Here is a 23160-nt window from a genome sequence, read left to right as displayed (position 1 = left end):
ACTCTTCATCAATATTTCTCTTCTTGCAGATGACAGTGTTTTTTCATAAAATTTTCATTAATTTATTTTTTTTCACTCTTTTCTTCATCAATTTTCATGTACTTCTTCTTCTTCTTACAACTGACATACTAAAATAAATGTACATATAACGGTGTGCATGTGGTGTGTGTGTTTGTGTGTGTCTGCATATACCTTGGACATTATAAAGTATGCAAGTATACAGTACATGAGCGTTGCGTTCAACATGCTCCAGCATCTTGTATAACAACATATGTCAAATCGAAAAAGGTCAAGGGCGGCGGTGATCTACTGCATCATTGGGTGGAAGGCAACTGTTATGGGTCGTTGTTCGAAATGTCGTAAACGTATTAAAGCGTATCATGGCATTACAGGACTCACGTGTCGTTGGTGTCACATGATGGTAAGTTCATTTTTCATTTAGAATTTGCGTTTTTATGCTTTTAAAATTAAGTAATAGTTAGAATTATTCTTTTTCGATTTCTCTTTAGGTAGTTGAGCGTTATTGTAATTTATTTGTTTTTTTAATTATAATTAATACAAATAATTTAAGTAAAAACACGTTTTCTAAAAGACTTAAATAATTTGTAAAAAAGGGTCTTTTGAGGGGAAAAGTTTAATGCTTTTTTGTGCAAAAACTAATAAGAATTTTTTGCATTACCTGTGGGGAATTTTAAATTTATTTTAACTGTTTTGTTGTTGTTGCTTTTTTGTTACTACCTTCTTAAAATAGAAAAACTTTTTCTTTTTGGTTAGGGTTTCTTTTAAAAGGAAGTTAATATCGGTTTGTTGTTTTATTTATAACTACGAAATATTTCAAGAAGGGCAAATCAATGTAAATATTTTTTTTTTTTATTTTTTGTTTTAGAAAACTTTACATGTTGTCAAACTTTTCATTAGCAAAGTTTACATGATGTCAACTTTTCTTTAGTAGATTTTTCATGATTTCTGCTTTATTTAGTAAGTTTGACATAATATGTATTGCTCTTTTGACTTGATGTAAACTATTTTATAGTAAAATTTACAAGATGTACATTTTTCATTGGTAAAATTGACATGATGTAAGCAATTCTTTATGGAATTTAACATGACGTAAACTATAACATAGCCTTTTTTACATGATGTAGAATATTCTATAGAATTGTTTACGTAATTAAAACGTTTCATTTGTATAGTTTACATGATGTAAAGTATTCTATAATGAGGTTTACATGATGTAAATATTTCTTTAGTAAAGTTTCTTGATGTAAACTATTATTTAGTATTGTTTACGTATTGTAAATTATTCTATAGCATTGTTTACACGATGTAAACTATTCTATAGCTTTTTTTACATGATGTAAACTATTCTATAGCTTTGTTTACATGATGTTAACTATTCTATAGTATTGTTTACATGATGTAGCCTATTCTATACTATTGTTTACATAATGTAAACTACTCTACAGTATTGTTTTCATGATGTAAACTATTCTATAACATTGTTTAAGTTATGTAAACCATTCAATAGAATTGTTTACATGATGTAAATTGTTTTATAGCATTCTTTTCATTATAAAAACTATTCTATACCTTTGTTTAAATTCTGTAAACTATTCAATAGTATTGTTTACATGATGTAAACTATTCTATAGTATTGTTTTCAGGATGTAAACTATTCTATAGCTTGGTTTACATAAAGTGATTTATTCTATACTATTGTTTACATGATGTAAACTATTCTTTACTATTGTCCTTAATAAATTTTACATTATGTAAACTGGTCTATTGTATAGTTTACATAATGTACACTTACTAACGATCGTTTACATGATGTAAACTATTCAATAGTATTGTTTACCTAAGGTAAAACAATCTACAGTATTGTTTCCATGATGTAAACTATTCTATAGCATTGTTTACATTATGTAAACTAGTCTATAGTATTGTTTACATAAAGTAAGCTATACTATAGTATAGTTTAAATGATGTTAACTATTCTATAGTATTGTGCACATGATGTAAATTATTCTATTACATTGTTTACATGATGTAAACTATTCAATAGTATTGTTTACCTAAGGTAAACTACTTTACAGTATCTATAGTAATGTTTACATGATGTAAACTACTCTTTACTATTGTCCTTAATAAATTTTACGTTATTTAAACTAGTCTATTATATTGTTTACATAATGTAAACTATACTATAGTATCGTTTACATGATGTAAAATATTCAATAGTATTGTTTACCTAAGGTAAACAAATCTACAGTATTAATTCCATGATGAAAACTATTCTATAGCATTGTTTACATTATGTAAACTAGTCTATAGTATTGTTTACATAATGATAGCTATACTACAGTATAGTTTACCTAATGTTAACTATTCTATAGTATTGCGTACATGATGCAAATTACTCTAGAACATTGTTACATGATACATCAAACTATTCTATAGTATTGTTTACGTAATGTAAACCATTATTATTTACTATTGTTTACATGATTTAAAATAATCTATAGTTAAATTTACATGGTGTAAACTATTCTATAGTATTATTTACCTTTTCAATAACAATGTTTACGAGATGTAAACTAAACATTACTTAAGTTTACATGATGTAATATGTTCTAAAATAACATTTACATAATGTAAACTTTTCAGTAGCAAATTTTACATTAAGTAAACTTAGTTTTAGTAAAATTTACATAATGTAAAGCGTACAATAAAGTTTACATTACATAAACCTTACTTTAGCCAAGTATACACGATGTAATTTTCAGTCTTTAGTAATGTCTACATGATGTAAACTGTTATCTAGTAATTTTACCTAATGTAAACCATTCTATAGTAATGCTAACATGGCTAAAACTTTCATTTTGTGAAATTTGCTTGCTAGTAAAAAAATCTATTTAGTGAAGTTTACTTGAAGTAAAGTTTACATGATACAGCTCTTAAGTAAAGTTTACATAATGTAAAGTTTTATTTAGTTATGTTTACATGATGTAAAATTTACTTTTATGAAAGTTTTCGTTATGTAAATTTTATTACGGAAATGTTTACTTAATGTAAAACTTGCTATAAAAATTATTACATTGTGTAAAATTAACTACATTTTCATATTATTTAAACTTTACATACTTTTCATTTTGAAAAACAAAAAATTTAAACTTCAATATCACTCCAAGATTACAGCAAACCCCTTTAAACTAAAAATAGTTAGTCAATGACAGTAAGTTGTTAACTTACAATGCAGTCACCTGAAACTGAAATTGTCTTAGAAATAAATTGTCTCATTTTCTCTTATTATCATTATTAAACACATTCATTTCCTATTGACTTTGTGGCTTTGACTTTGTACAGGACGACAAATCAGTTTATTGTAGCAGATTTTTATATTATTTTTATTTCCGCTTAACTTGACAATTGAAAATTGTCACGTATTTGTTTTTTGTAACAAGTCTTAAGTGTGCAATTTTTGTAACAATCTGGTTTTTGGCTGTCTTGTCTTAACTTGACTTGTATTAAGAACTCTTATACATACACATGTAAGTATGTATGTATGAGTTTTAAAGGTATCAAGCAGTTTTGTTTGTAACCTTTTTTTATGTTTTGTCAGCTGTAAGTATAATACCACCAGCCAAGTTACTTTTTACTAAATAAAATTTTACCAAATTTATTTTTCTATCTCTATATAAAGAAACTTAGTAATAAATACAATGTTCCTACTTCAGTAGTTTTCTTCTTACTCTCTCCCTATCTTTGAGACGTTTTCTTTGCGTAACTGTTGTCATTTTTTATTAAATTTTTTTTTTGTTTAGTTTTTTAAAAAGAAAGGTTTCTTTCTTTTTTTAGCTATATTTAACTTAAATTGTTTTTGATGCTTTTTTGTCTACTCTTTATGTTGTTAGTTGTTTATATTGTTAGACAAACAAGAGAGAAAAGGAAATACTTTAGTAAAATAACGCTTCAGCATCAGGGAAACTATTATAATCTATTAATGTTAAGTTGAGTAAATAAGTTTTTTATTTAAATTTGTCTTTAAATTTATTTCAAGAACTTTAAGGGAAATGTTTACATCTTCTAAAAAAAAAGAGTTTACATCAAGTAAAACTTACTAAGGAAAAGGTTTACATTATGTAAACTTAAATAAAATAAATTTTACATTATGTAAACATTAATAAAGAATAATTTACAATTAAATACAATTTGACATCATGTAAGCAAGATTAAAGAAAACTTTACATTATGTAAACTTTACTAAGTAGAAGTTTACATCATGTAAAATTAACAAAGAAAAGCTTATATCGTATAATAAATACTAAATAGAAGTTTACGACATGTAAACATTATATCGTGTAAATTTTACCAAATAAAAGTTTACATTATGTAAAATTTTAATAAAAAAGAGTTTACATCATGTAAACTACACGACATGAAAGTTTACTTTATGTAGACTTAAGAAAATTATTGTTTACATCATGTATATTTAAGTAAATTACTGTTTACATTATGTAAATTTGTCTGAATAAAATTTGACTTCAAGTAAACTTAAGTAAATTAATGTTTACATCATCATTACATCATTGAAAATATTAAAGTTTACGCCATGGAAACTTAAGTAAATAAATGTTTACACATGTAAACTTTAATAAATAAACGTCTACATCACACAAACTTTACTAAATAGAAATTTACGACATGTAAACATTACTAAACTGTAGATTACATCGTGTAAATTTTACTAACGGAAAGTTTACATCATGTAAAATTTTAGTAAAGAAGAGTTTAAAACATGTAAACTATACTACTTGAAAGTTTACACCATGTAAACGATAAGAAATAAAAATTCACATCATGTAAAATTTAGCAAATAAAAGTTTACATCATGTAAACTTATGTAAATAAAAGTTTACATCATGTTAACTTTAGTAAATAAAAGTTTACACCGTGTAAACTTTAGTAAATAAAAGATTACAATCATGTAAACTTTAGTAAATAAAAGTTTACGTCATGTAAACATTACTAAATTGTATTTTACATCATGTAATCTTACTAAAGAACAACTTACATCATGTTAACTTTAATAAAGTATAGTTTACGTCGTGTAAAAAAATTTACTAAATATAAAATTACATCATGTAAATTTTACTAAATAAAACTTTACGTACTGTGAAGTTAATCATGTAAACTTAAGAATATTAAAGTTTACACCATGTAAAATTTACAACCTAAAAAGTTTTCATCGTGTAAACGATGAAAACATAAAATTTACTAATCTTAAGTTGACACCATGTAAACTTTACTAAATATAATTCTACATCGTGTAAACTTAACTAAAGTAGAGTTTACCCCGTGTAAAATGTACTTAAGAAAACATTAAATCATGTGAACTTTACTTAATAGAATTTTACAACATGTAGACTTAATGAATGAAGCCTTTGTGCCGTGTAAAATCATGTAAATAGAAGTTTATATCAAGTAAACTCGAGTAAATAGAGTAAACGCAGTATAAAATTTATTAAATAAAAGTTTATATCAACTAAACTTTACTAAATAGAATTTTACATCATGTAAACTTAACTAAGGAAGACTTTATGACCTGTAAAATTCGTAATTAATACATAATGTAAAACTTTACTAGGTAGGTAGGTAGGTAGGTTGATAGGAGGATGTATACTACATCAAATCCAAAGAAATACACCTAGGCCACTATCGGGCCTGTTGTGCGCTCCAATTCAAGAAAAAAAAAAAAAAAAAAAAAAAAAAAAAAAAAAAAAAATTGTTCACTGAATGTATTATTTTTCCATGTTCAGAAACTCAGTTTCCTGGACGTAATTCCTAAGAATCTTCCAATCGGTGTTGGTTAAGAATGTTATTTCTGGAATAACATCACTTCCAAGATACTTGGATCTAACTTCGACGAATGCCTGACAATGGCAAAGAAAGTGCTCCAGAGTTTCACTGTCCTCTCCACATGCTCTACATTCGTCTGAATTCGCACGTCCAATTTTGTATAGATGTGCTCGTAATCCTGTGTGTCCACTGAGAATACGTACCATCATACTAACTTTACTAAAAATAGTTTACACCTGGTAAAATTAATTTAAAAAAGGTTTAAAATGTAAAAAGTCCTTCATAGAAAATTGTGTAAAATTTACTAAATTTACAAATATTATTAAGTATATATATACATATGTATGTGTGTATGTATATTTGTATTCCTATTCATTTAATAAACACCCAATTGCCTTTCAAAATTAAATTTTTTGAAGTTCTTTGATAATCAAAAAATATGTATTAATTTTAATTATTTCATTTTAAATAACTTCCAATACATTCTTAGAAATTAACGGCGCGTGTTGTTAAGATGTTTTCCTATTTTCACAGAAAATTAAAAAAAAACCTACTTCAAAGCTAAAAAAAAGAATCATACCATTAATTTAAAAAGGAATAGCTAAACACACTTTCAATATACTTAGATACACATTCCTTTGCAGCAACAAAAAATAAATATTTCCATTAATTCAACATAACCTTATAATTTTTAATGCTATACATGTGTAATAGAGCCTGCTATCATCTGCTATGTCTATCATTAAACAATTATTTACTTTATATACATTTTTTTATTCAATTCCCTCTCTTTCCCTTTTTTAATCTTGTTTGTGTTTCACTTTTTCAGCTTCACAATCGTTGTGCCTCATCGGTAAAGAAAGAATGTACTTTGGGTGAATTTGCCGAATTAATTGTGCCTCCAACAGCCATCTGTCCGGCGGTATTGGATCGTCAGCGTTCAGTTAATCAGCAAATAAGGTAAAATGTCAAATTGTTTCGATTAGTAAAGTAAATTTAAATTTACACAAAATAAGTAAATAAGTTCATTCAATAAACATTTAAATGCTTAAATATTTACTCATTACAATAACAACACAGCAGCAACAGAAAAAAAATTAAGTAAATAAAGTGTTGAAATTTAGCGTTTTTTTGTTTGAGAAGAATTTATTGAGACTATAAAATAGTTTAGTCTACAGTCGAGACTATAGTCCACTCAATATTCAAGACTACAGCTTATTCTATAGTCGAGCCTGTAGTCTACTCCATAGTCGAGACTATAGTCTACTCCATAGTCGAGACTATAGTCTACTCCATAGTCGAGACTATAGTCTACTCTATAGTCTAGACTGTAGTGTTCGCTATAGTATACTCTATAGTTTATACTCTCGACTATAGAGTAGACTATAGTTTACTCTATAGTCAAGAGTATAGTATACTCTATAGTATAAACTATAATCTACTCTACAGTCGAGACTATAGTCTGCTCTATAGTCGCGACTATAGTCTACTCAATAGTCGAGGCTATAGTCTACTCAATAGTCGAGGCTATAGTCTACTCAATAGTCGAGGCTATAGTCTACTCTATAGTCGAGACTATAGTCTACTCTATAGTCTAGACTATAGTCTACTCTATAGTCCACTCTATAGTCTAGACTATAGCCTCTATAGTCTAAACAATAGTCTTCTCTATAGTCGAGTGTATAGTCTACTCTATAGTCGAGACTATAGTCTACTCTGTAGTCGAGACTCTATAGTCTAGACTATAGTCTAAACTATAGTCTACTCTATAGTCTAAACTATAGTCTACTCTATAGTCGAGGCTGCAGTCTACTCTATAGTCGAGGCTGCAGTCTACTCTATAGTCGAGACTATAGTCTACTCTATAGTCTAAACTATAGTCTGCTCTATAGTCTAAACTATAGTCTACTCTATAGTCTAAACTATAGTCTACTCTATAGTCGAGACTATAGTCTACTATATAGTCGAGACTATAGTCTATTCTATAGTCGAGACTATAGTCTTTTCTATAGTCGAGACTATAGTCTATTCAATAGTCGAGACTATAGTCTATTCTATAGTCGAGACTATAGTCTATTCTATAGCCTAGACTATAGCCTATTCTATAACCTAGACTATAGTCTATTCTATAGCCTAGACTATAGTCTACCTTATGGTCGAGACAAAAGTCTACTCTACAGTCTTGACTATAGTCTACTCTATAGTCGAGACTGTAGTCTAGACTAATCTACTGTATAGTCTAAACTATAGTCTAATCTATAGTTGATACTGTAGTCTACTCTATAGTCGTGACTGTAGTCTACTCTATAGTCGAGACTATGTTCAACTCAATAGTCGGGACAAAAGTCTACTCTTCAGTTTTTACTATAGTCTACTCTATAGTCGAGACTGTAGTCTACTCTATAGTCGAGACTGTAGTCTAGACTATAATCTACTGTATAGTCTAATCTATAGTTGATACTGTAGTCTACTCTATAGTCGTGACAGTAGTCTACTCTATAGTCGAGACTATGTTCTACTCAATAGTCGGGACAAAAGTCTACTCTTCAGTTTTTACTATAGTCTATTCTATAGCCTAGACTATAGTCTACTCTATAGTCGAGACTGTAGTCTACACTATAATCTACTCTATAGTCTAAACTATAGTCTAATCTATAGTTGATACTGTAGTCTACTCTATAGTCGAGAATATAGTCTACTCTATAGTCGAGACTATAGTCCACTCTATAGTCGAGACTGTAGTCTACTCTACAGTCGAGACTGTAGTCTAGACTATAATCTACTCTATAGTTTAAACTATAGTCTAATCTATAGTTGATACTGTAGTCTACTCTATAGTCAAGACTATAGTCTACTCTATAGTCTGCTCTATAGTCAAGATCATACTCTACTCTATAGTCGAGACTATAGTCTACTCTATTGCCGAGACTATAGTCTACTCTATTGTCGAGACTATAGTCTACTCTATTGTCGAGACTATAGTCTACTCTATAGTCTTGACTATAGTCCACTCTATAGTCGAGACTATAGTCTACTCTATAGTCGAGACTATAGCCAATTTATATTAAAGAATTTGCTTTAAAAACGCTCAATTTCAACACTTAGTTCTTTGACAACTCATTTTACATAAACATTACTCAACCACCTATAAATACTTACACAAATACATAAAATACCTATAACCCAGCTTTTTGCTTAATAATGCTAATCTAAAATATATTTATTTTATTGTTTATTCCTCTTCTTAACCCCGTGTGCTACAAAAAAAAAATAAATAAATTTTAACCAAATAACCGTCGCCCTAAATCATTTTCTAATGATTTGGATCATCAATTTTCATCATCTATCATCAAATTTGTAAAATTAAATTTCCAAAATTCCCTTTTGTAACTGCCCCATAAAATGCAAATTATATTTTTGGTATTCATGTATATGTATATATAACTATGTGTCTATGTATTTGATATATAAAAATGCTTGTAAATATAAAAAAAAAATTCAAATTGAATTTGCAAAAAAAATATACAAACTGAAACTAAAACAGAAATCGTCTACATCCCAAACACATCATCAACAGGCTACACATTTTCAAATGACACCACCAAATGAAATCAGTTGCCCTCTATTGGTGTTTGTTAATCCCAAAAGTGGTGGTCGACAAGGTGATCGTATTTTACGTAAATTCCAATACATGCTTAATCCACGTCAGGTCTATGATTTATCAAAAGGTGGTCCCAAAGAAGGTGAGTTTACATGGAGAGACACTTAATGAATATAAAATTAGTATTTTAGCAATTATAATTTTGTACTACTACTACTATGGAAGGATACATACACACATACATATGTATGTACATATTTATTTAAACTCGTATCTCATGATGAATTTAGCAGAATATTTAATTTGTTATAAAAATATTTAAAAATTAAAAAATAAATAAATTGAAATTATATTTTAGAAAGAACAGTAATAGAATATCCTGTCTCCTACAATGCACAGTGGTATAGGAAAAAAAAAAGAGGGAAATAATTCGGTAACTTCTAAACGGTTAATCCGATTTTAATGAAATTTGGTGTGCACAAAGAGGAGGTGTTGTCGAGTTTAGGTTTTGAATTTGGACCTTATAGGCCAACCAGGGGCCCGGCGGGGGGTCATCAAATTAGGACACCTCGGCTATGTTAAATTTTTAAAACGATCCTATTTCTTCATTTGAGTTCCGATTTAAAAAAAATTTCGTATATAGAATCTCCTCATCGAGCACTATAAAAAATGTTGTCATAGCAGTAAATTATCTCTTATAGTTTAGGAGATATTCGCATTTGAAAATTAAAATTTTAAAATTTTTACCGTCCTTACTTTAGTTTTTTTTGATAATAGCAGGTCCAAATATTCCCGATTTTCGCCATTTTTTTTTATTCGCTTAACAACAAGTTTATATATCAAGCAGTGAAAGAATTATGTAAAAATCATGACTGAGTCCAAAGTTATAGGCATTTTAATTTAAAAAATTAAAAAAAGGCGATTTTTTGTCATTTTTTTGGGAAAAAAGTATCTTTTTCTTTTTAAGTTATCTAAAAAGTTTCTAAGAAGATGTATATAGAATTTATACTTTTTGGAAAGCTGACTTTACATAAAGTACGATAAATGAAACAAAACCTAAAAATTTTTGATACCGAGGGGACCAGGTCCATCCAAAAAAACCCTATTTTTTATGGAAAATTAAATTTTGAGCAAAAATTCTCAAATCGCATAGTCGATATCAAATTATAGTGACCTGTTTTATATGACCCAATATGTTCTTAATCATTTTGTAACGGGTTTCGATAACCCCGCCCCTGGTATGGATATAATAGGCAAAAAACTAAAAAATCCCATTTTTGGGATTTTTTTAAAACTTTTTTGGGAATTCCGGGATTTCTAATAAGAAAATTCGAAATTTTGATTTAATTTTGGATTTTAAGTAAAAAAATCTACCTAACTGTAAAATTTCATCAAAAAATATTCATAAATAAAATTTTTATTGCAATTAGAAAAATTTGTATCTTCGCAAAAACTGAATAAAAAACATTTTTTAATTTTTTTTTAAAAAAAGTATTCCGCGAATTTTTTAATTTTCAAAAATTATATACAGTTTTGAAAAATAGACAAAATTACCTTTCCATTGATATATAACATGCCTACCTAATGTTTTTTAAGTGACAAATTAATTAGGGAAAACTCAACATCTTTTAGAAAATTTGCCTAGCACTATTATTTTCATCCATAAGGTTAACTCTTAAATTTGTTACATATATGGATGAAAATAATAGTGCTAGGTAAATTTTCTAAAAGATGTTGAGTTTTCCCTAATTAATTTGTCACTTAAAAAACATTAGGTAGGCATGTTATATATCAATGGAAAGGTAATTTTGTCTATTTTTCAAAACTGTATATAATTTTTGAAAATTAAAAATTCGCGGAATACTTTTTTTAAAAAAAATTAAAAAATGTTTTTTATTCAGTTTTTGCGAAGATACAAATTTTTCAAATTGCAATAAAAATTTTATTTATGAATATTTTTTGATGAAATTTTACTGTTAGGTAGATTTTTTTACTCAAAATCCAAAATTAAATAAAAATTTCGAATTTTCTTATTAGAAATCCCGGAATTCCCAAAAAAGTTTTAAAAAATCCCAAAAATGGGATTTTTTAGTTTTTTGCCTATTATATCCATACCAGGGGCGGGGTTATCGAAACCCGTTACAAAATGATTAAGAACATATTGGGTCATATAAAACAGGTCACTATAATTTGATATCGACTATGCGATTTGAGAATTTTTGCTCAAAATTTAATTTTCCATAAAAAATAGGGTTTTTTTGGATGGACCTGGTCCCCTCGGTATCAAAAATTTTAGGTTTTGTTTCATTTATCGTATTTTATGTAAAGTCAGCTTTCCAAAAAGTATAAATTCTATATACATCTTCTTAGAAACTTTTTAGATAACTTAAAAAGAAAAAGATACTTTTTTCCCAAAAAAATGACAAAAAATCGCCTTTTTTTAATTTTTTAAATTTAAATGCCTATAACTTTGGACTCAGTCATGATTTTTACATAATTCTTTCACTGCTTGGTATATAAACTTGTTGTTAAGCAAATAAAAAAAAATGGCGAAAATCGGAAATATTTGGACCTGCTATTATCAAAAAAACTAAAGTAAGGACGGTAAAAATTTTAAAATTTTAATATTCAAATGCGAATATCTCCTAAACTATAAGAGATAATTTACTGCTACGACGACATTTTTTATAGTGCTCGATGAGGAGATTCTATATACGAAATTTTTTTTAAATCGGAACTCAAATGAAGAAATAGGATCGTTTTAAAAATTTAACATAGCCGAGGTGTCCTAATTTGAGGACCCCCCGCCGGGCCCCTGGTTGGCCTATAAGGTCCAAATTCAAAACCTAAACTCGACAACACCTCCTCTTTGTGCACACCAAATTTCATTAAAATCGGATTAACCGTTTAGAAGTTACCGAATTATTTCCCTCTTTTTTTTTTCCTATACCACTGTGCAATGTGAGAGTGTATGTATTTATTTACCTTTTAAATATACTTGTTTGCTTACATTTATACATATATACATATGTATGTATGTTTGCTTACTAGAGAAAATATTTTAATTAAAACTTTTCTATGAGCGCACTAATTTGTATATTTAAACATGTATGAGTGTAAAGGTACCCAGCAGTTCGGTTGTCAAAATCTTAATTTTTTAATTTCATAGATTGCTTACTTTCTACCCTCTACATAGATTACTTGGAGACACTAAAGTAACTCTTCTCTGCATAGCAAAAACTGCATATATGTATGAGTGTGACCCGAAGAAGAAAAGTATCAACCAGATATTAAGTTAGAAATTAGTTTCTATTACAGATACTTTAACTCCTTGTAAAACTGTTAGTTGTATGTGTGTTTGATAGAAAAAAAAAGAAAGTGAGAGAGTTTAAGTTTTGCTTTATGTAAATAGTTACTCATACATGGTGCGTATAAGTGATATTAATTTCCTTATTTCAAACAAAAATGAACTGCTTAATATGCAGAGAATTATTTAAAATTAAAAATGTTTGATATTTTACAATTAAGATGAATAAAATACAGGAAACTCCAATAACTATATATAAATATTCACGAATATTCCACGAACTGTTCTGCATTAGTTTACTTCACAAATACCAAACCAAAGTTTAAACATTTTGTTAATTGGTCAGCTCTGTGTAAAAACTTGAAGTCGATTTCATACAGGGAATTGACTGGTTGAACCTGTTCTAGCCTACAGCCTAGTCCATAGTCTATTCTATAGTAAAGTCTATAGTCTAGTCTATAGTCTAGTCTATAGTCTAGTCTATAGTCTAGTCTATAGTCTAGTCTATAGTCTAGTCTATAGTCTAGTCTATAGTCTAGTCTATAGTCTAGTCTATAGTCTAGTCTAGTCTAGTCTACTAGGTCTATAGTCTAGTCTATAGTCTAGTCTATAGTCTAGTCTATAGTCTAGTCTATAGTCTAGTCTATAGTCTAGTCTATAGTCTAGTCTATAGTCTAGTCTATAGTCTAGTCTATAAGTCTAGTCTATAGTCTTAGTCGTCTATAGTCTAGTCTATAGTCTAGTCTATAGTCTAGTCTATAGTCTAGTCTATAGTCTAGTCTATGTCTAGTCTATAGTCTAGTCTATAGTCTAGTCCTATAGTCTAGTCTATAGTCTAGTCTATAGTCTAGTCTATAGTCTAGTCTATAGTCTAGTCTATAGTCTAGTCTATAGTCTAGTCTATAGTCTAGTCTATAGTCTAGTCTAGTCTAGTCTAGTCTATAGTCTAGTCTATAGTCTAGTCTATAGTCTAGTCTATAGTCTAGTCTATAGTCTAGTCTATAGTCTAGTCTATAGTCTAGTCTATAGTCTAGTCTATAGTCTAGTCTATAGTCTAGTCTATAGTCTAGTCTATAGTCTAGTCTATAGTCTAGTCTATAGTCTAGTCTATAGTCTAGTCTATAGTCTAGTCTATAGTCTAGTCTATAGTCTAGTCTATAGTCTAGTCTATAGTCTAGTCTATAGTCTAGTCTATAGTCTAGTCTATAGTCTAGTCTATAGTCTAGTCTATAGTCTAGTCTATAGTCTAGTCTATAGTCTAGTCTATAGTCTAGTCTATAGTCTAGTCTATAGTCTAGTCTATAGTCTAGTCTATAGTCTAGTCTATAGTCTAGTCTATAGTCTAGTCTATAGTCTAGTCTATAGTCTAGTCTATAGTCTAGTCTATAGTCTAGTCTATAGTCTAGTCTATAGTCTAGTCTATAGTCTAGTCATCTATAGTCTAGTCTATAGTCTAGTCTATAGTCTAGCTATAGTCTAGTCACTAGTCTAGTCTATAGTCTAGTCTTAGTCTAGTCTATAGTTCTAGTCTATAGTCTAGTCTATAGTCTAGTCTATAGTCTAGTCTATAGTCTAGTCTATAGTCTAGTATAGTCTAGTCTATAGTCTAGTCTATAGTCTCTGTCTATAGTCTAGTCTATTCGTCTAGTCTATAGTCAGTCTATAGTCAGTCTATAGTCTAGTCTATAGTCTAGTCTATAGTCTAGTCTATAGTCTAGTCTATAGTCTAGTCTATAGTCTAGTCTATAGTCTAGTCTAGTCCTATATTCTAGTCTATAGTCTAGTCTATAGTCTAGTCTAGCTAGTCTAGTCTAGTCTATAGTCTAGTCTATGTCTAGTCTATAGTCTAGTCTATAGTCTAGTCTATAGTCTAGTCTATAGTCTAGTCTATAGTCTAGTCTATAGTCTAGTCTATAGTTCTAGTCTATAGTCTAGTCTATAGTTAGTCTATAGTCTAGTCTATAGTCTAGTCTATAGTCTAGTCTATAGTCTAGTCTATAGTCTAGTCTATAGTCTAGTCTATAGTCTAGTCTATAGTCTAGTCTATAGTCTAGTCTATAGTCTAGTCTATAGTCTAGTCTATAGTCTAGTCTATAGTCTAGTCTATAGTCTAGTCTATAGTCTAGTCTATAGTCTAGTCTATAGTCTAGTCTAGTCTATAGTCTAGTCTATAGTCTAGTCTATAGTCTAGTCTAGTCTATAGTCTAGTCTATAGTCTAGTCTATAGTCTAGTCTATAGTCTAGTCTATAGTCTAGTCTATAGTCTAGTCTATAGTCTAGTCTATAGTCTAGTCTATAGTCTAGTCTATAGTCTAGTCTATAGTCTAGTCTATAGTCTATAGTCTAGTCTATAGTCTAGTCTATAGTCTAATCTACAGTCTATAGTCTAGTCTATAGTCTAGTCTACAGTCTATAGTCTAGTCTACAGTCTATAGTCTAGTCTAGTCTATAGTCTAGTCTAGTCTATAGTCTAGTCTATAGTCTAGTCTAGTCTATAGTCTAGTCTATAGTCTAGTCTATAGTCTAGTCTATAGTCTAGTCTAGTCTATAGTCTAGTCTATAGTCTAGTCCATAGTCTAGTCTATAGTCTAGTCTATAGTCTAGTCTATAGTCTAGTCTATAGTCTAGTCTATAGTCTGGTCTATAGTCTAGTCTATAGTCTAGTCTATAGTCTAGTCTATAGTCTAGTATATAGTCTAGTCTATAGTCTAGTATATAGTCTAGTTTAGTCTAGTCTTTATTACTTACAATACAAAATTTAAGTTTTTAATTTACAAAATATAAATAAAATTTTTTATAAAAAACTCTTTTTCCTCCTCCTTCTTTCAAGGTCTTACATTATTCAAGGATTTACCAAATTTTAAAGTTATTTGTTGTGGTGGTGATGGCACTGTCGGATGGGTATTAGAGGCCATGGGTAAGTTTATAAACACCCAAACATATTGTATGTATTTTATTTACTAATATTTATCTTCTTAAATACTTTGTGAAAAACAATTTAAACTACAAAAATGTTTGTTAAACTAGTTTTTTTTTTCTGGTTTTGTTTTGAAAATTCATTTATTTTCCAATTTCATACATTTGTCTTTGTGGCTTTTCCCGCCCCAGACTCTATAGAATTTGCCACACAACCAGCAATCGGTGTGATACCACTGGGTACTGGCAACGATTTGGCACGTTGCTTACGTTGGGGTGGCGGCTATGAGGGTGAAAATATACCAAAATTAATGGATAAAATTAAACGTTCCAATGTTGTGATGCTGGATAGATGGAGCATAGAAGTGACAAATAATCCCATGTATGATGATATACCAAAACCAAAGGTAAGTGGTTGACTTAATGTTTTCTTGAATTGTTGTTGGAATTATGACAGATGAAAATATTTTAAGGAATCTTTGACTTAAGTTATTTTCAATTTAATTATAATCGAATTGTTGTGCAAAATTTTAAAACTCTTAAAAAGTTTTTAAAGAATTTGTTTTGTAAAATAGAAGAAAATTTCGTTTAAAATTGTTATAGTTATAGTTATATTTGGATTTCATAAAATCTTTAAAAAAAAATACCCCCCTTGTTTTTAAAATAATTGACTTAACAATTTGTTTTTTTATCCGTGTTTGGCCTTAAGGTCAAACTGAAAATCAAACATTTAAAATGTTTCTGTTCAATTAAACATTCAAAAGTCTTTTACTCTCATTCACTTTATCTTTCACTCTTTTCTCTTAGATTTTGCTTTATCAAATAAACACCAAAAAGTATGCTGTGAATGAATATTTATTTAAGGTTTTCTGAGAGTGTGTGTGTGTGGAATTTTAAATAGAATTGCTAGCCAAACGTTGATATTTGCTTTTGGAAAATCACGTAATTGTCGAATGAAATATTTATAGAATTAAAAAAGAAATTGAATTGCGACAAATTAGTTTTTCTCTAATAAAGATGTGTCAACAGTTGTTTTCGGCTACACTAAAATTTGCAGTCACAGAATTTGTTAAGTGATAGAGGTAGGTGTTTATATTTAAAAAAATTTCTTGTCTGGTTTTTAATTAAAGTCTAACAGGATTAAGGGGTGTTTATTTTACTAATTTCTTCTTACACTTATTTTTTTAACAAGGATATCAAATTTGTTTTCTTAAACTTTTTTCAAACACACAATATTCTACGTCATTTAATCTATAGTATAAAGATCTATAGATGCGCAGTTTGGCGAACCAGAACTGAAAAAGAACTAAACTAGAACTGAACTAGAATTGAACTAGAACTGAACTAGAACTGAACCAGAACTGAACTAGAACTGACTAGAACTGAACTAGAACTGAACTAGAACTGAACTAGAACTGAACTAGAACTGAACTAGAACTGAACTAGAACTAACTAGAACTAACTAGAAACTAACTAGAACTGAACTAGAACTGAACTAGAACGAATTAGAAACTACTAGAACTGAACTAGAAACTGAACTAGAACTGAACTAGAACTGAACTAGAACTGAACTAGAACTGAACTAGAAACGGAACTAGAACTGAACTAAGAACTGAACTAGAACTGAACTAGAACTGAACTAGAACTGAACTAGAACTGAAACTAGACTGAACTAGAACGAACTAGAACTGAACTAGAACTGAACTAGAACTGAACTAGAACTGAACTAGAACTGAACTAGAACTGAACTAGAACTGAACTAGAACGAACTAGAACGAACTAGAACTGAACTAGAACTGAACTAGAACTGAACTAGAAACTGAACTAGAACTGAACTAGAACTGAACTAGAACTGAACTAGAACTGAACTAGAACTGAACTAGAACTGAACTAGAACTGAAATAGAACTGAACTAGAACTGAATCTAGAACTGAACTAGAACTGAAACTAGAACTGAACTAGAACTGAAGCTAGAAACTGTGAACTAGAACTGAACTAGAACTGAACTAGAACTGAACTCTGAACTGAATCTATACAAACAACTAGAACTGACTAGAACTGAACTAGAACTGAACTAGAACTGAACTAGAACTGAACTAGAACTGAACTAGAACTGAACTAGAACTGAACTAGAACTGAACTAGAACTGAACTAGAACTGAACTAGAACTGAACTAGAACTGAACTAGAACTGACTAGAACTGAACTAGAACTGAACTAGAACTGAACTAGAACTGAACTAGAACTGAACTAGAACTGAACTAGAACTGAACTAGAACTGAACTAGAACTGAACTAGAACTGAACTAGAACTGAACTAGAACTGAACTAGAACTGAACTAGAACTGAACTAGAACTGAACTAGAACTGAACTAGAACTGAACTAGAACTGAACTAGAACTGAACTAGAACTGAACTAGAACTGAACTAGAACTGAACTAGAACTGAACTAGAACTGAACTAGAACTGAATTAGAACTGAAGTAGAACTGAACTAGAACTGAATTAGAACTGAACTAGAACTGAACTAGAACTGAACTAGAACTGAACTAGAACTGAACTAGAACTGAACTAGAACTGAACTAGAACTGAACTAGAACTGAACTAGAACTGAACTAGAACTGAACTAGAACTGAACTAGAACTGAACTAGAACTGAACTAGAACTGAACTAGAACTGAACTAGAACTGAACTAGAACTGAACTAGAACTGAACTAGAACCGAACTACAACTGAACTAGAACTGAACTAGAACTGAACTAGAACTGAACTAGAACTGAACTAGAACTGAACTAGAACTGAACTAGAACTGAACTAGAACTGAACTAGAACTGAACTAGAACTGAACTAGAACTGAACTAGAACTGAACTAGAACTGAACTAGAACTGAACTAGAACTGAACTAGAACTGAACTAGAACTGAACTAGAACTGAACTAGAACTGAACTAGAACTGAACTAGAACTGAACTAGAACTGAACTAGAACTGAACTAGAACTGAACTAGAACTGAACTAGAACTGAACTAGAACTGAACTAGAACTGAACTAGAACTGAACTAGAACTGAACTAGAACTGAACTAGAACTGAACTAGAACTGAACTAGAACTGAACTAGAACTGAACTAGAACTGAACTAGAACTGAACTAGAACTGAACTAGAACTGAACTAGAACTGAAGTAGAACTGAACTAGAACTGAACTAGAACTGAACTAGAACTGAACTAGAACTGAACTAGAACCTAGAACTGAACTAGAACTGAACTAGAACTGAACTAGAACTGAACTAGAACTGAACTAGAACTGAACTAGAACTGAACTAGAACTGAACTAGAACTGAACTAGAACTGAACTAGAACTGAACTAGAACTGAACTAGAACTGAACTAGAACTGAACTAGAACTGAACTAGAACTGAACTAGAACTGAACTAGAACTGAACTAGAACTGAACTAGAACTGAACTAGAACTGAACTAGAACTGAACTAGAACTGAACTAGAACTGAACTAGAACTGAACTAGAACTGAATTAGAACTGAACTAGAACTGAGTTGAGTATACTCTAGCCTTATCTATAGTAGTTTATGTAGTCTGTAACCTAGTCTTAAGTCTAATCTGTAGTGTAGGTTATTGTCTTGGATGTAGTCTAGTCTATAATTTAGTAACCATGTAAAGCATATTTTCTCTAAACGCACATGCTTTTGAAACTTTTATTAGATTTTTATAAATTCTTCCTGATCATCTTAATATACCACACTAAGCACACTCTTACCCATTTAGCATTAAATGGATTTATTAGGCTAATTTAAATTCATAGCCATATCTTGTTTGAAGTTATGTTTTCCCAGAAAATATGGTCGTTATTTCCAATTATTTATAACAAAAAGAAAATACAAACAAACGCCCTACACTTTTTCACACTTCAATGTTCAGCAAAAAAAAAATGAAACAAAATATTGTTTGCCCTTCTTCAAATTGATTCTGTTCAATTCAACTCACATAACTAAATTCTGTGTAATGTAATTGCCAAAAAAGACAAAAAAAAAAAAATTTCTAATGTTCCAAGAAAAATTATACCCAAAAAATAATTTGTTGCACAAAAATTTTGACATTTCCATTAAGAGTACAAAATATTGTCTTGTTGTCGGGGGTTATAGCAGAGTCAAACTTTATCTACTTAGTCTATAAACTGAGGGGGGGGCTTTAATATTTACAGTAGTGTGTGTTATATGAAACAGGAATATGACATCTTATGATTAAATGAACACAGAGACAATTATGGGGCAAACAAGAAGAACAAACAAACACAGGGAAGTTGTTATTAATATCAAAAAAGATAATTCCAAAGAAAATTATTGAAAATAAACATGTCATAAAGTTGTTACAACTTTTAATACATGCAAAAATAATAATGTCAATGAGTAGCTAATCTAAACGTATGATTTGCAAGAAAATTAACAATTAATCAAAAATAAACCACAAATAATGAAATTACAATTTACCACTGATCACGTATGATTATTGTGAAATATTAGAAAAATACTCATACGCATTGATGTACCTTACGTTTACTTTATGTACTTTAAAATATCTTTAAAAATTTGTACAAGTCATTCCACATTAATCAATTTAGCACTTTTACTAATGGATTTATCATTTGACTGATTCTTCAACTATCTTTAAAATAATAAAATAATCTGTTTCTTTTATTATTTAGGGAAAAATTTTTTAACTTAATTTAAGGTTTATTTTCACAAAAAATATTTGAAAATATTAAATTTTACTTATCAATTACTAGCAGTAATTTTAAAGTAATTTAAAATCAAGTAGTAAATTGAACTTTAATTTAATGACATGTAGCTTTTTTTTCAACTTTTCTTATTATATCACTATCATAAAATCTATTTGGCACACAGAAAAATGTTCATGTGTGACAAACAACTTAAAACGAGTACGTTGTGACTGTAAAAGAAATAAAAAAAGAAACACACATAAAACTAAAAAGTCGCCAGTCAGGAAATGACAGCAAAAATTATAGTTTGTAATGGACAAAAAGTAGAAAAAACGTGACAGCTTTAATAGTTGGACAAAATATATTCTATACTATATTCTAGTCTGTACTCTATTCTAGTCTATACTCTATTCTAGTTTAGTTTATAGTCCAGACTATACTATATTCTAGTTTAGCCTATAGTCCCTACTATAGTCTAGTCTATAGTCTAGTCTATAGTCTAGTCTATAGTCTAGTCTATAGTCTAGTCTATAGTCTAGTTATAGTCTAGTCTATAGTCTAGTCTATAGTCTAGTCTATAGTCTAGTCTATAGTCTAGTCTATAGTCTAGTCCATAGTCCTGTCTATAGTTCTAGTCTATAGTCTAGTCTATAGTCTAGTCTATAGTGCTAGTCTATAGTCTAGTCTATAGGTCTAGTCTATAGTCTAGTCTATAGTCTAGTCTATAGTCTAGTCTATAGTCTAGTCTATATTCTAGTCTATAGTCTAGTCTATAGTCTAGTCTTAGTCTGTTTACTATAGTCTAGTCTATAGTCTAGTCTATAGTCTAGTCTATAGTCTAGTCTATAGTCTAGTCTAGTAGTCTAGTCTATAGTCTAGTCTATAGTCTAGTCTATAGTCTAGTCTATAGTCTAGTCTATAGTCTAGTATATAGTCTAGTCTATAGTCTAGTCTATAGTCTAGTCTATAGTCTAGTCTATAGTCTAGTCTATAGTCTAGTCTATAGTCTAGTCTATAGTCTAGTCTATAGTCTAGTCTATAGTCTAGTCTATAGTCTAGTCTATAGTCTAGTCTATAGTCTAGTCTATAGTCTAGTCTATAGTCTAGTCTATAGTCTAGTCTATAGTCTTGTCTATAGTCTAGTATATAGTCTAGTCTATAGTCTAGTCTATAGTCTAGTATATAGTCTAGTCTATAGTCTAGTCTATTGTCTAGTATATAGTCTAGTATATAGTCTAATTTTTAGTCTAGTCTATAGTTCAGTTTTGATCTAGTTTATAGTCCACTCTATAATCTAGTCTATAGTTTAGCCTATGGTTCAGTTTTGAGTCTAGTTTATAGTCCACTCTATAGTCTAGTCTATTGTGTATATTTATATATTAAAATAAAATTTGACATCTTCAACCATTTATAAAAGCTTAAACTGTATTGTCAACCCAAAGTGACATTCATTTATCACTTGTATTACGATGTCTGCAATGACATACAATATTTATACTACAGCTATTATTTATACGTTTCATTAAACCAATCGTTTTTAACTGAATGACTGACTAACTGTCTCTTTCTCTCTTTCTTTCTGTCTCTCTGACTTTCATACATTTCAGGTGACATTACACTCAAACATGCAAAAAGTATTTGAATTGTCGCAAAGTGTTGTGGTTGAAAAAATCCTTTATGGAAAAATATGAAGAAGAAGAAATTCATCGAAGCAGTAGTTGCAATACAAATCTATGTCAGCATGACTTTACAACAATGCAACAACAAGAATTTAACGATGGTGATGATGAAGATGTTGCAATGACAGGACACAAGATCTCGCCAGAGTTAAGTGAGAAACAGCAGCAGCAAATTAAATCATCAATGTATCGAACAACAACAACAGCAACAACCACATCGACAGCTTCATGTAAGACAACAACAAAAAGCATATCAATGTCTACATTTGAAATTAAACGTTTACAACGGAACATGAGACAGGACACTATGATTAGTTATTGTAGTAGTCCAACAACATCAAACAGTAGCACACAAAGTACCTTAGCAAGACGTCAGGATGAAGAGAAACAGCCGCAGCAGCATGAAGGAGAATCAATATCAACGTCATTGCCAGCAGAGAAAAGCAATTTAACAAATAGAGATGACGGAGATGATGCATGTCGAAACCAACATATTGTTACAAATACTAATAACATCTATGACGATGACGACGATAATAACGATAATCAATTTAACCATCAACATAATAATCAGGATAATAATCAGAATAATACTTCTGCTGCTGCTAATGATGATGATAATAATGTTGTTGCTGCCAATAATGATTATAATGAGAGTATTGTTATTATTGACAATGATGAAAAAATTAATGCAAACAATTCAACTACGACGCCCAAACACAAAACATTCAATTTCAATGGAAATTTAACGCTCTACAATACGAAATGTTATAATGATGATAATGAAAACAACAAGCAGTCCGTAGAACAGCCTGAAAATGGCAATAAAAATGATGCATTTGTAATAACAGAAAATGAAAATCTAACTACTCCTACTCAGCAAACAGCTGCAACTGGTTGTGCTGCATCATTGTCGGAGCAGCAACGTTCTCCCACACCCGTGCCAACGCCAACACCTACAGCCTCAGAACCAAAACATTTAACATTCCTGTACAAAAACCACTTAAAAGTCAAGCAGAAAAGGACTGCACTGTGCCCTACAACATTATCAATAATTATTTTTCTGTGGGAGTG

General features: G+C 29.7%; 1 pseudogene; it reads left to right on the top strand.

Moving 5' to 3' along the window:
* The first annotated feature begins 208 nt into the window (after window positions 1-208).
* Window positions 209-23160, top strand: LOC119614871 (annotated as a pseudogene).

The sequence above is a fragment of the Lucilia sericata genome, unplaced genomic scaffold (assembly GCF_015586225.1).
Source record: "Lucilia sericata isolate MDLA Ls3-8-SP2 unplaced genomic scaffold, ASM1558622v1 Contig003560F_arrow, whole genome shotgun sequence".
NCBI classification, from domain to species: domain Eukaryota; kingdom Metazoa; phylum Arthropoda; class Insecta; order Diptera; family Calliphoridae; genus Lucilia; species Lucilia sericata.
The sequence above is the reverse complement of the archived record's forward strand: the minus strand, read 5'-3'. Positions and strand labels throughout refer to the sequence as shown.